Here is an 11,799-nt window from a genome sequence, read left to right on the forward strand (position 1 = left end):
TTTCGCATGTGGGAGCCTTTCTGCGCAATTTTAACACGTTGCTTTTTTGCGCTTGCTTTGAAATAACCAACCCAACGTGTATTCCTAAATAACAGAACGTGGGGACTACTGGTTAAGTGCCTAAGTTTTGCCTCGAATGTGCCTGAGGTTTTCTTTGCGCTAAATAACGGAACCTGTATGACCAATTCCAGCAGTTTCTGGAGCTTCGAATCGTCCGGCTATTGTAAACTTAGTTTCTACAAATTCTTTTAAACTTTGGCCGGAAGGCTGAATGGAGAGACAGGCAAACAGACAGACAAACATACTGACAGACGAAACTTCTTGCGATTAAGTAGCCCACGAAAGATATGGTCTTTGAAAGTTTAGTCCTGCCATAACGCTGGAGTATGAACACTTTGAAACACTGACACTTTCCCGCTCGCTCAAAGCAACCAACAGCCCTCAGCCGCAGCCTCTCACCACCATATCATAACCCCGAAAGCGTAGATAGCCTCTGTTCTTCCTGTGATGCGCTGATTAAAAACCCTTGTGGTTAGTCTTGGTCTCTTCGGTAAACTTCAGGAGTTCGTAAGCATAATTTGTAAATGCAGGACCTTCGTTCCAAAACGCTTCCTCGACGGCGAAGAAATGCCATTGCGTCGTACATCTTAAGACCAAAGCGTAGACGCCATCTGCAAGTTTTTTCTGTTACGGATTCCGGACGACAGTTTTGTTGCTCAATGGGTCATTGAAGGGTTTGCGTGGTGTTTCGCACGTAACTTATTGGTTGAAATATAAAGGTCGATCACGGATGCATTATGACGAAACCCCACCGACCACAGAGTGTTCGGTAAAATTGACCGCGGCCAAACGCGGCGTTCGTTCCAAAATATCTAAAAACAGTTCCTACCTTATAGCGGAAACTTTAACCTCGAAGAATACTATTGCCTGCAGCATTCTTTTCTGTAATAGTCAAAGTGTTGTTTATAAATTTTTGCTTAGCTTATACAACTCTAGAAACGTACTAAACTGGATATCTATTTAATCAGTCTCATTTTCGTTGAGTGATCGGCCACCATCTGTGCTATGCATCACCTCTTGTGATTTCAACTACAGACGGCGACTCTTGAGTTGTAACAGCACAGGCGGCGACCCTAAGGGTGGTAAAAATCTGAATAACGCCTTGTCCCAGGCTGAAAGGACCGTATAAGGGGGTTTGGTGTGGTATAGATTGCCAAGTTTTTGAGCGTTTTCTCTTGGGTAAATATGACTAAACGCGTCACATGCTCTTATTTCATTACGCGAATAGCATTCACGACGAAACTGGTCAGCTTCATGGCACGCCTGTCTGTCACGCCAGCCTCTCACGCGGAGACAAAGAAATTAACAGCAACCACCAGGAAACGTCAGCAGAGTTGCCGGTAGGAACCGAGCCCATGTCTTATGCGTCGGAAACGCGTGACCAAGTGATGAGCCGGTCACAAGAGATGGCAGACGGACTTTCAGAGGTATGAGAGCTACTTATGCTGAACCTCATTGCCTGTACGCGCTGGCGCCAATCATGACCCGGTCGCGTAATGTATTTATTCGTCTATATTATTGAGATAATCATTATCCGCCCACTTAACTTACTTCACACTGTCACTGTCCCCATATAGACCGAGCCAGCGGTGTATGAAGCCTAGCTGAAATTAGGCGAGGTGCAGATTAGTAATGAGTGTGGCGAGAGTGGATAAGTAGGTGGAAGGGGGAAACGGGTGGTCAAAGCGTGAGGAGGGTGGAAGGAGTGGAGGTGGGATCGGAGGGCCTTGAAGAAAGGTCGGTGGATGGTGAGCATTCTATTGACGGTGGTGTACAAATTATAGGTGGCGTTATTCCTACTTCTAGATCACCGGGGGCACTGCCACTCTACCTAAAATTGTCCGTTCGGAGTATGCCAGAAAGAATTGCTACGATACAGGAGTTATTGCGCGAGCACTTAGCAGATAGTGACCTTTCGATTTACGATGATCTTGGGGCCATCATTCCGATTCATGCGGTGGATGTTCGGCGCGGCAGCAGTGCGATTTTGGTCTTGTGACGTATTTAAGTTGACCACCTGCATTCACTTGCACGAGCCTCCTCATGCCCCTTCCCCCCAGCTTCATTAGCACACCATGCTGTCCCTCCCGCTACCCCACTTAATCTACACTCTCATCCGCTTGGTGTCACCCCTTTCGCTCTCTTCAATACTTTTGGTCAGTCCTCCGCGCCCTCACTCCTCGTCATTGTGCCTCCACGCAAGTTTCGCCAGTCTTCACAGAGAGAAAATTTGGTGAAAGATGTTAGAGAGGGAGCGATATACCAAAAAGTGGGTGAGGTAAGCCATGAATCGAAAAGGCATTATTCGGGATTCCCATTAATACATTTTGGGGCCGGGACGTCACTGCATCTGCACATTTAATGACACGTGGTGCTACATCCATCTCCAATGTCTCAAAGTGCCATGGCTTTTCTAAGGATCAGGAATTTAATGAAATGTATGCACATATGTTGGCGTCAATGTTAGCACTATCGTAGCGTCATGCAACGAGGCGCTAACCCTGCTCCTACGCAACCATTGCCATTAACATTATCAGTAAAACAAGTATTTTTTTGTGCAAGGGTTTAGTTGTTTGTGCCATACATTTGCCATCTTTTATCTGTATGTCATGGGCTGTGTGACTGAGATATTTGTCCCGTGTGCCTTGACCGGCTTACAAAGATGAACGGGGGAGATTCGTTGGCGGGTTGAACACAGCACACATTTATTCTGCATAATAAAAACCCCTCAGCAGCCTAACAATCCAAAATGACAGCACAAAACTTATCCAAATCAGCTCTTAATAAAAATATCCCTAAATAAGGCCCTCATCAAAGTATAATTATGTCTTTACAACGCCAAGCACACGAAACATCTAACGAATGTCCTAAGACTAAGTGTGCCTAGTGGATGGGCCTGCGTCTGCCCCTGCCGCTGACGTGGCATTGGTGTTGCCTGGCCATGAAGTCGTAGCCGTAGTTCCAGACTCTTGCGGTGGTAGTGGTAGCGGCATCGCTGCACCAGGCCGGGTCGGGTGGCATGATTGTTACGCTGTGCATGCCGATGAGGGCCCTTGATGGCTATCCTTGTGTTTTTCGTAGAGGCAGGAGGCAGACGCTTGGGTATGGGACCGTTACCGTGGCAGGAGAAATCACCTGGCTCTTCCCGGAAAGCAGTCATATGGGGGCCGTCAAGGCACAGTTTGACGGGGCATCGACGCTGGACGCACGGGCTCGACCATCGCCGCTGGGGCGTCGAATGCACAGGCTGGCGGTGCGACTGGGAGTCGGAGCCAAGGGCCGATGCGATCTCGGCTCGCTCCAGCCCAGGCTTGTGTGGCTGCGTCCCGGTGGTTTGCTCCTCCGAGATCTCTCAGAGACCGTCCGCCTCTCACACTGCTTCCTACTGCTGTGTCCTCGCAGCACAGTCTTAAATCCTCTTCCCCGGCAGTCGCGACAGTTTTCAAATGGCCCTTCTTCGGTCTGCCCCATGGATCATTCCCTAATTTGCTGCTGCCTCTCGTTCCATATTCGCGGCGCATTGCTTCAAGGGTGGTCCAATGGTTGATTGGTTGGTTGGTTGCCTCAGACTATTACATACCCACGCGGGTGATTGGCCAAGAGGCTTTTTTACCTAATCTGGATGTGACCTTTATTATTTTAGATACCAAAATTTACAAAAGGAAATACAAAAAAATACATATTTTTTCCAATTAAAGCTCATCTTCTTTTCCGTCTTCGTCTCTGGCCCTTCGCTCCGACATGCTTTGTCATCACAATGCCATGAGGAGATTTTCGCCTTAATCATGACAATTTGGCTTCCCGCAAAATTAAACCGGCGAACGGACAAACGTCCCCCCGTTGAGCTCACGTCCTTCCTCAAGCGGTCCTGGCGGCTTTCGTCCAGCTTTGATAGTAGACTATAATGAGACAACGCAGCGAAACGAATATCTCCTAAACATGCCATAGTGATTCCGACGTCTATGACACATCAGGACAGGTGAACTTGGTGAGAAGCAAGTTATGCTACCTTTCGTACCAAGTCTGCAGAACCTGAGTTCCTAGTTATGCATGTGTACCCTCTACATCCCAGTTGAGTCTATTTAGCTTTCTTATCCAGCGAACTCACCACTATCAAGCATTTCCTTTTGCAGATTCCTTCAGGTAATAATAGACATAACGTTTTGTCATAGCCAGGTTATGATGTGCCCGTTGCTGCAAGACAAATGTTGTTAATGAAGCTGTACTTGCTAGTCACAGGGCATCCCCATTATCGTCGCCGTCACCATCCCCACATGAACACGCCAGGGTGACGTATTCTACTCAAATAACCTTTCCAAGGAGGGAGATTCCTCCTTTTACCCCACCACACATATTCCGCTTGATTGTTTCAAGTTAGAAAAGCCTAAAAGGACTGGAATTTGATGGAAAGACGATATGAACACTTTGCTTTAATAATTGAATAGGAGGAAAGACGACAGCTGTTACAAATATTTCTGAAATATCCCTGAAACAATGTGACTGTAAGCATCCCAAGTGAAGACACTAACGCTGAAGAAACTGCAACTGAACGGATCGTGTTGCACCAAAAAATATCACTTTTCAGCCAAGAGAAATCCGGTGCTTCATTGAGGTGCGATGTGGTGCATTTTAGTGATCTCGCCATACTGTTATAACTAATGATCCCCTACGTACGCCTGTAAAGCTCCAACAAAGCGCCGTGTATTTTTGTGCTTAGATTTGCAAGATTACCACGAACGCATCTAGTACAACCCAGAGTACGTACGACAGGGGCAGCTACAAATTCTAAAAATAAACAGGAAAGCTGACGGAATAGAACAGAAAGACTTCTGTAGTTCAGATTAGCCTGGACGTCACTCCTCAGCCCAGCAACGTTGGCAAGAAATGAGGGTGAAAGGTCCGCCGTCCGCACTCTACTGCGCATGCGCGTCTCTTCAGCCCCGTCAGCGTTCTGGCTGACGTCAGGGCAGTCCACTATAAAAAGAAATAGTTAGGCGGCGTCCGGTTTCGATCGCACGACTCTCTGGCCGCAACGTGAGGTACGTGGCGCTCTTCCCACTGCGCTATTTTTCTTGTCCAAAGGCTTTATCAACAGCATTTCCCATTCCATTTTAATGCTAGGCTTCACACTAAGCTTGCACTTCCCATTTCCTGCGAATCACCGTCACCTTGCCGTATCTGCTTCCGCGTGCATGCAGTTCATGACGTAAAAAATGCGCCACAGGGTTTGTGATTCAGCTATGACTAGAAAAGGCAGAACTGTGGCACCGGCCGGCTCTGTTTTCAAGTTAAAATTAGGCCACCGCAATGGACAGTAAATCATGACTCCGTGTAGCGAAAAACAAACAGGACAAAAACAAAGGGAGGTGACGGCAAGCGCGTGTGCCCGTCGCTTCCCTCTGTCCTCGTCCGTTTTTTTTGGCGCGACACATAGTCATGGATTACCTCTAATAACTAGCGCAAACACAAGCTATGCGAAGACAGTAAATCATTAGTTTTTTTTTTTTAGTTGAAGTTGATCTTTATTCGCATCAAGTAAATACATGATGCTGGAGGTCCGCACAAAAACCGACTAGATGTCAGCTTGACGGAGCCGCAGACCCCCCCCCCCCCTTCCCCCACTGGCCGCTTGAACAGTATTCGGAAACGTTGCCCGAAAATCAAACAACAGAGAGTTTTAGTTTAGCGTTTTTACGCTCCGCTCGGCAGCTAAGCGGAGCGGGAGTGCGACTGCGCATGCGCTCTCCGCTTAGCGGCTAAGCGGGCTAGCGGAGCGAGAAACACGGTCCGCTGAGCGTCGCGGCCCACTCCGCTGGCGCGGCTGGGTGTTGCGGGTGCCCTCTCGCGCGCGTGCGACGACTTCGCTTATTCTAAGATGGCTGCCACGCCTGCGACGAGCGCCCGGCTTCAGGCTCTTTTTAAATGCGAATGCATTTCTTAGTCGAGCCATGTCAGGCGCCGTGCGGCGTCCACGCGCCCGCAGGTGTTATCTCTCCGCTCTCACCCCCTCTCCCATAGCAATAGCTGCGAGCGCGCGCGCTCCTCCTCTCCCCTAGCAACCGTAGCAGGTGGTGCGGGCGGATCAGCGGCAAGTGAGTGGAGAGGAGGAGCGCGCTCGGGCGTGTGAGGGCGCTCGCATCGCGGGAGCTCCCCGGAGCTCCCGCGTGTGTGGGAGAGTGTAGGCGAGGGTAGGCGCGGTGCTTCGGTGCTTCTCCTCTCGACGCTCGCCCCACTCTCCCACGCCCGCATGCTTCTCAAAGACCCTTTGACTGTGCACTTTACCGACCACAAGGCAGTGATCGTGGCCGTCAAGTACAACGACAACACAAACTGGTGTTAAATAAATGGTTACGCTACAAATCACCGTCTCCTCATTAATTATAAATTCCGCGCACTCTCGCGCAAAAGAAATGCATTCGCATTTCCTCACGATTCCCTTCGGGGAGGTGGGGTGAATTTTTTTGACGCGCAAACCACGAAAGCGGTTTTGCATCGACGAGGGCTTGTGCTTGCTGCGAGAAGTGGCGACTGCGAACCCATTTGAAAACAACACAGAACTATTCCAGTTCACTGTAATAAAACGCCGCGTTGGATCGTTGCCGTCGAAAAGGATTCGAATGGGTCTGGAACGCAACTTTGTTGGCTATTGCGTGGCTACCAGCAAGTTGAAAATTTATTTTCATTCATTGTAATTGACAAGTAATGCAATACGATTGCACGTGTCCATACTTCATAAACAAATAAGCTATACGTAGTGGTTTTACTTTGTTAAAGTGGCGAAATGGTTTTCGGTTTTGTTTCATTACGCCAAACTTGACCAGACGGCGCTGCTAGTCCGAAAGGTCCTGGTCCGCTCCGCATTACGAGTAACTAAAACGAGAAAATCGCTCGCCGCTCCGCTGCAGCTTAGCGTTGCTACCCGGAGCGGAGCGGAGCGTAAAAACGCCAAACTAAAACTCTCTAATACTGTTCGTTACAGCAATCGGGTTTGTAGGAAATCATTAAAATATAGTGACACAGGAACGTCAATAAAATACAGCATAAATGTCATTAAAATACAGTAGAAAATCACTAAAATACAGTGACACGAGGAAAACAACCACAGAAAGTGTGGGCTGGATGATTGCAATAAAAAGAGCATTAAACCCAACGGAAAGAGATATATTTGCCGCTTTCGTCAGTGGCAACCTAAGAACATAAAATGCAAGGAACCTCTACAAGGAGAAAAAAAACAATCAAGCACACATCAAAATACACCACCAAACAACATTCTCAGGAGGAGATGAAGAAATTGCGCAGATTCCTAAAGGTGCTACTTTCTAATGCTGTGTTTCTAGAAAAAAATGTGTTGAGCATTCCTGGTAGTCGGTTTTCGAGCATTTGTTGTCCGTAAGATGTCCTCTATGTCAAAAAGCTCCAATGTTTTGTGTGTCGCGTGTTGTACATAATATCATTTGGTTTTAGTTTTGCCAGGTGTTTAAGGAAAGATTTGCCCATTTTTAGTTCTTGTTTATAAACCTTACACAGACGGTAGTCGAATATTGTGGTTACCTGCAATACATTGTATTTTCGAATAAAGGTTGTGTGTGGTGATGGAAAGAAATGTTTTCGAGCATTCTAATGACCTTTTTCTGTAGCCGGTGAATTTTTTGCAACTTTTCCTGAGTAGTTGTTCCCCAGACCAAATGGCACTAGTTTAACCTTGAAGAAAACAATGTGTTATATATGAGCAATATAATTTTAGGCGGTAGAATATGTTTATGGCGGTATAGAAGGCCAACTATTTGAGACAATTTTTTGACGAGTAATGTTACGTGCTCATCCCAGGATAAATGTTCATGAAATATGACTCCGAGTGTTTTTACTGACTTTACTATCTTCACTTTGGCAGGGTTTAAAGAAATAACATTGTCAATTATTACCGGCTTATTTCTGGGGCGGAACAATATTGCTTTCGTCTTTGGACCGCTAATCTTTAAACTATTTTGCCCTGTCCATGATTCTAGTTTGCGCAAAGTTGAGTTTTCATTTACAATTAATTCGTGCGCCGTTTTACCATGGAAGAATATACTCGTGTCATCGGCATAGATGATAAACTTAGCGCATGATGATACGCCAATAATATCGTTTACGTAGATATTAAAAAGAAAGGGTCCCAGAATGCTGCCCTGCGGTACCCTACTTTTTACTCGACAAGGTTCTGACGAAAAGCCATCCAAGGCTACGATTTGATTACGATCTTTGAGGTAAGATTTAATGAAGGAGGCTGCCACAGCACGTATACCGTAGCGCTCTAGCTTCCGTACTAGCAAATTGTGGTTGATATGGTCGAATGCTTTTGTTAAATCAATAAATAGACCGAGTACAATGTTTCCTCGGTTTAAATGAGACAAGATATATTCTTTTTGATCTATAAGCGCAAGCTCCGTTCGAAGGCTCTGACGAAAGCCATATTGACAATCGACTATTATGGTATGTTTTTGGTCGAATCTAGTCAAGCGTTTTAGAAAAAGTTTTTCAAGTGATTTTGAGAGTACTGGAAGTATAGAAACTGGTCGGTAATTTCCCATATCATTTTTGTCTCCCTTTTTATGAAGCACTGTCACCCGAGTGGTCTGGATTTTTGAAGGAAAAACACCTTGGCTAATAGACAAATTAGATATGTGAGCAATGTATGGTGTTTGGATCGCACGTGTTTTCCGTTGTCTGGTTGTCGGGACGAATCCAGAGCTTTGTCTCCTTTGTTACAGAAAGGTATGTACTAGCGGTACGTTAAAGTGTTACAATAAACCAGTAACTTGTACAATAAACCAGTAACCAACATTACGTTACACTAAACCAGTAAGTTACAATAAACTAGTAACTTGCTCTAACCATTCAAGCCGGACCTGGCTGTCTTCTGCGGCTTCGCATGTGCTCCCGGTTTCATCTGGCAGTTGCAGCTACAGTTCGGCTGCTGATAGCATCAGTTGCAGTACCCAGCACGTGGCGCAAAGCTTAGGTCCATGGGAGACGTCACACTGTTCGTAGCCGATCGGAGGACAAAAGGGCCTACGCTGCTTAAAAGGACACTGCTTGCGCTATTTGTTGCAGTCCGGCGGATTGTAACGAGCCGAGCTGAATGTTTTCTTGCTTTAACCATTCTAGGTAAGAGCTATGATGTCATCGTCCCTAGTCTATTAAAAAGTGCACTTACTCTGTGGGACTCCACCGAACTTCTGAGCTCTGTAAACATGTCTGACAATAGCGAATGCCTTGCTTGCATGACAGTGATCGCAGCAGATGCCAAGTGTTTATTATGTTCAAACTGCTATAATGTGTACTACACGGGGAAATGTTCTGGGGTAAATAAGACCATGCGGAAAAGCATGTTGGAAAGTGGATTGCAATCTTGGGTATGCCCGACATGTACTAACTGTGAATCGAGGTTGTCAGAAGGACATGGGGCAATTTCGTCAACTGAGCTTGCACACGAGAATCGCGGAGAGCCTGCTTTCGCTAATTTACTGGTTCGGTTAGACGAAGTGGTCCGTTATCTTAATGACTTAGAAATGAAGCAAGAAAAACAATTATCTATGTGCGAGATTACTGGTTCAAAGATTGAAAAATAAACACAAGTTGTCCAGGAGATGGAAAAAGCGCTAGCGTATCTGTCAAAGAAATTCAATGAGTTTTTGCTGTCTTCCGAGTCATAAAAACATAGTTGAATGAACTGAAAAGCAAAGCGCTGGACTTGGACGCTCAATTGACGGCAAGGGACTCCAAAATTATTCAACTTGCAGTTGATGTAGATAACTTGGAAACTTAATCGATAAGAAATAATTTGGAAATTCATGGTGTCTGGTTCACAGAAAACGAGGAGTTCAGTGCAACTTTGGCGTCCCTTGCCAACAAGCTTGAGCAAACCTGGGATACTACCTCCCATTCTAGTAAGGTTTGCTAACCGAGGCATCAGCGACCATTGGTGAGAACAACGGAACTGCTCCAAGAGTCACAAAATATACCTGAATGAAAATTTGACTGTGATAGTGAAACGACTTCTGTGGCTAACAAAAAACCACGCTAAAGATCAAAACTACCCCTTCTGGTGGGCCCGTGGTGGTAGAGTATTTGCTGGGAAAATAGATGGCGCCCCACACATTCGAATTAACATTGAATATGATTTAAAAAAAATAGTCTAAGTATGTCTGAGATATTTCAAACAGTGTCTGATTAGGTTGAACGAAAACAACAATGGGAGAAGGAGCAATCCACTGACCTATTGTTAGAATTATTGCATGTAAACTTCCGTAGCCTCAAGAAACAATTGGACACGCTACCTGTATTGCTGAGTAGAGTTCTGCCCAAGTTAGACGTTCTGATATTGACTGAGATCAACATCACAGACGATGAATGCGCGTTGTTGACAATACCTGAATTTCAGTGTTTTTCTTTATGTAGGCAATACAGAAAACGAGGTGGTGTTCTAGTGTTCGTTAAAAGTGGCTGGTTTTGAGAGAGCATTAAACTTGGGTTCACTGATGCAGAAATACTTGCATTGTCCATTAGTAAATGTAACGAGCAAGTTTTGGTTTATGCCGTGTACAGATCTCCGAGTAGCAGTGTTGCATTATTTCTGGAAGAGCTATCAAACCTCTTGAAAAAACATGAAGGCGAAGACAACGTTGTACTGGCGGGAAACATAAACATTAATATTTCAAAGTTTCAAAGTTTATTTCAAAAATGCAATAATGTGTGATTACATACTGTAAGTATACAAGAGAAGGTCCCAAGGTAAGAAACCGTGGGCGGGACCTCCTATGCTTCTACACCCTAAAGGGCGAGCATATATTGCTGGTTAACCTACATTAGCAGCTAATGATTTTCTTACCCTTATAGCCAGTCATGGTCTTGTGAACGTTATCCAATATTACACAAGGGAAGGAAGTGTCAGCAGCAAAATGACACAGGCTTGAATGGATCACACTGTCACTAGGTTGCCGAAACATGAGAAGTTTGGATTCGTTATTAAAGAGAAAGTCGACAACATTATTTCATTGCACTGTCTTTGGCATAAGGAGTTTAATTTCTCCTGTCATCATGCAAGAAAAACTAATTTAAATGCCACAAATATTGACAAAACATACGGCGCTTCAACTGGGACACTCTAACTTGCTTCGAGCATACAAAGGCTTATGAACCATTGGTTGAAACACGTCAGCAGATATATGAGTGTTCACAAAGGAAAGTGTTGCTGAAACGTACAAACCCTGACTCTCCTTGGATAGATTGTGAGGTAAAGGAGTTGGGTCTTCTAAAAAATAGGCTTTTAAAGAGGTGTCGTGATGGGCTTCTAAAGGAGGAATACAAAATTATTAGGAATAAAATAACTGCAAAGATAAGGTTAGCTAAGAGACGCTGTCAGGTAGGTCAACTTTTCAGCTGCCGAAGAAGCATAAAGAAAACTTGGGACCTCGTAAACATTATTTCGGACAGGCATCCAAAGAAAAACCTTGATACAAATCTTAGAGATTCTTCTCCGTCTTTAGGTTAGTCATGACTTGGCCAATAAATGTAATGCGCATTTTACACATGCAGTTCATAAGCTTAGAAATAATACTGCAAAACCAGATTCTTTGCAGAGCCGCTCGTCATGTGTCTTCTCAGCCTACATGCCAGATATCACTGAGCTCGATTTAGGCCAAGCAATGCGTACAATGCAACTACGTCACCTGGTTATGACAGAGTCAGGGTTCCAGA

The sequence above is a fragment of the Haemaphysalis longicornis genome, unplaced genomic scaffold (genome assembly GCF_048455015.1).
Source record: "Haemaphysalis longicornis isolate Haplotype H1 unplaced genomic scaffold, Haemaphysalis longicornis Haplotype H1 scaffold_1, whole genome shotgun sequence".
In the NCBI taxonomy this organism is placed as follows: Eukaryota; Metazoa; Arthropoda; class Arachnida; order Ixodida; family Ixodidae; genus Haemaphysalis; species Haemaphysalis longicornis.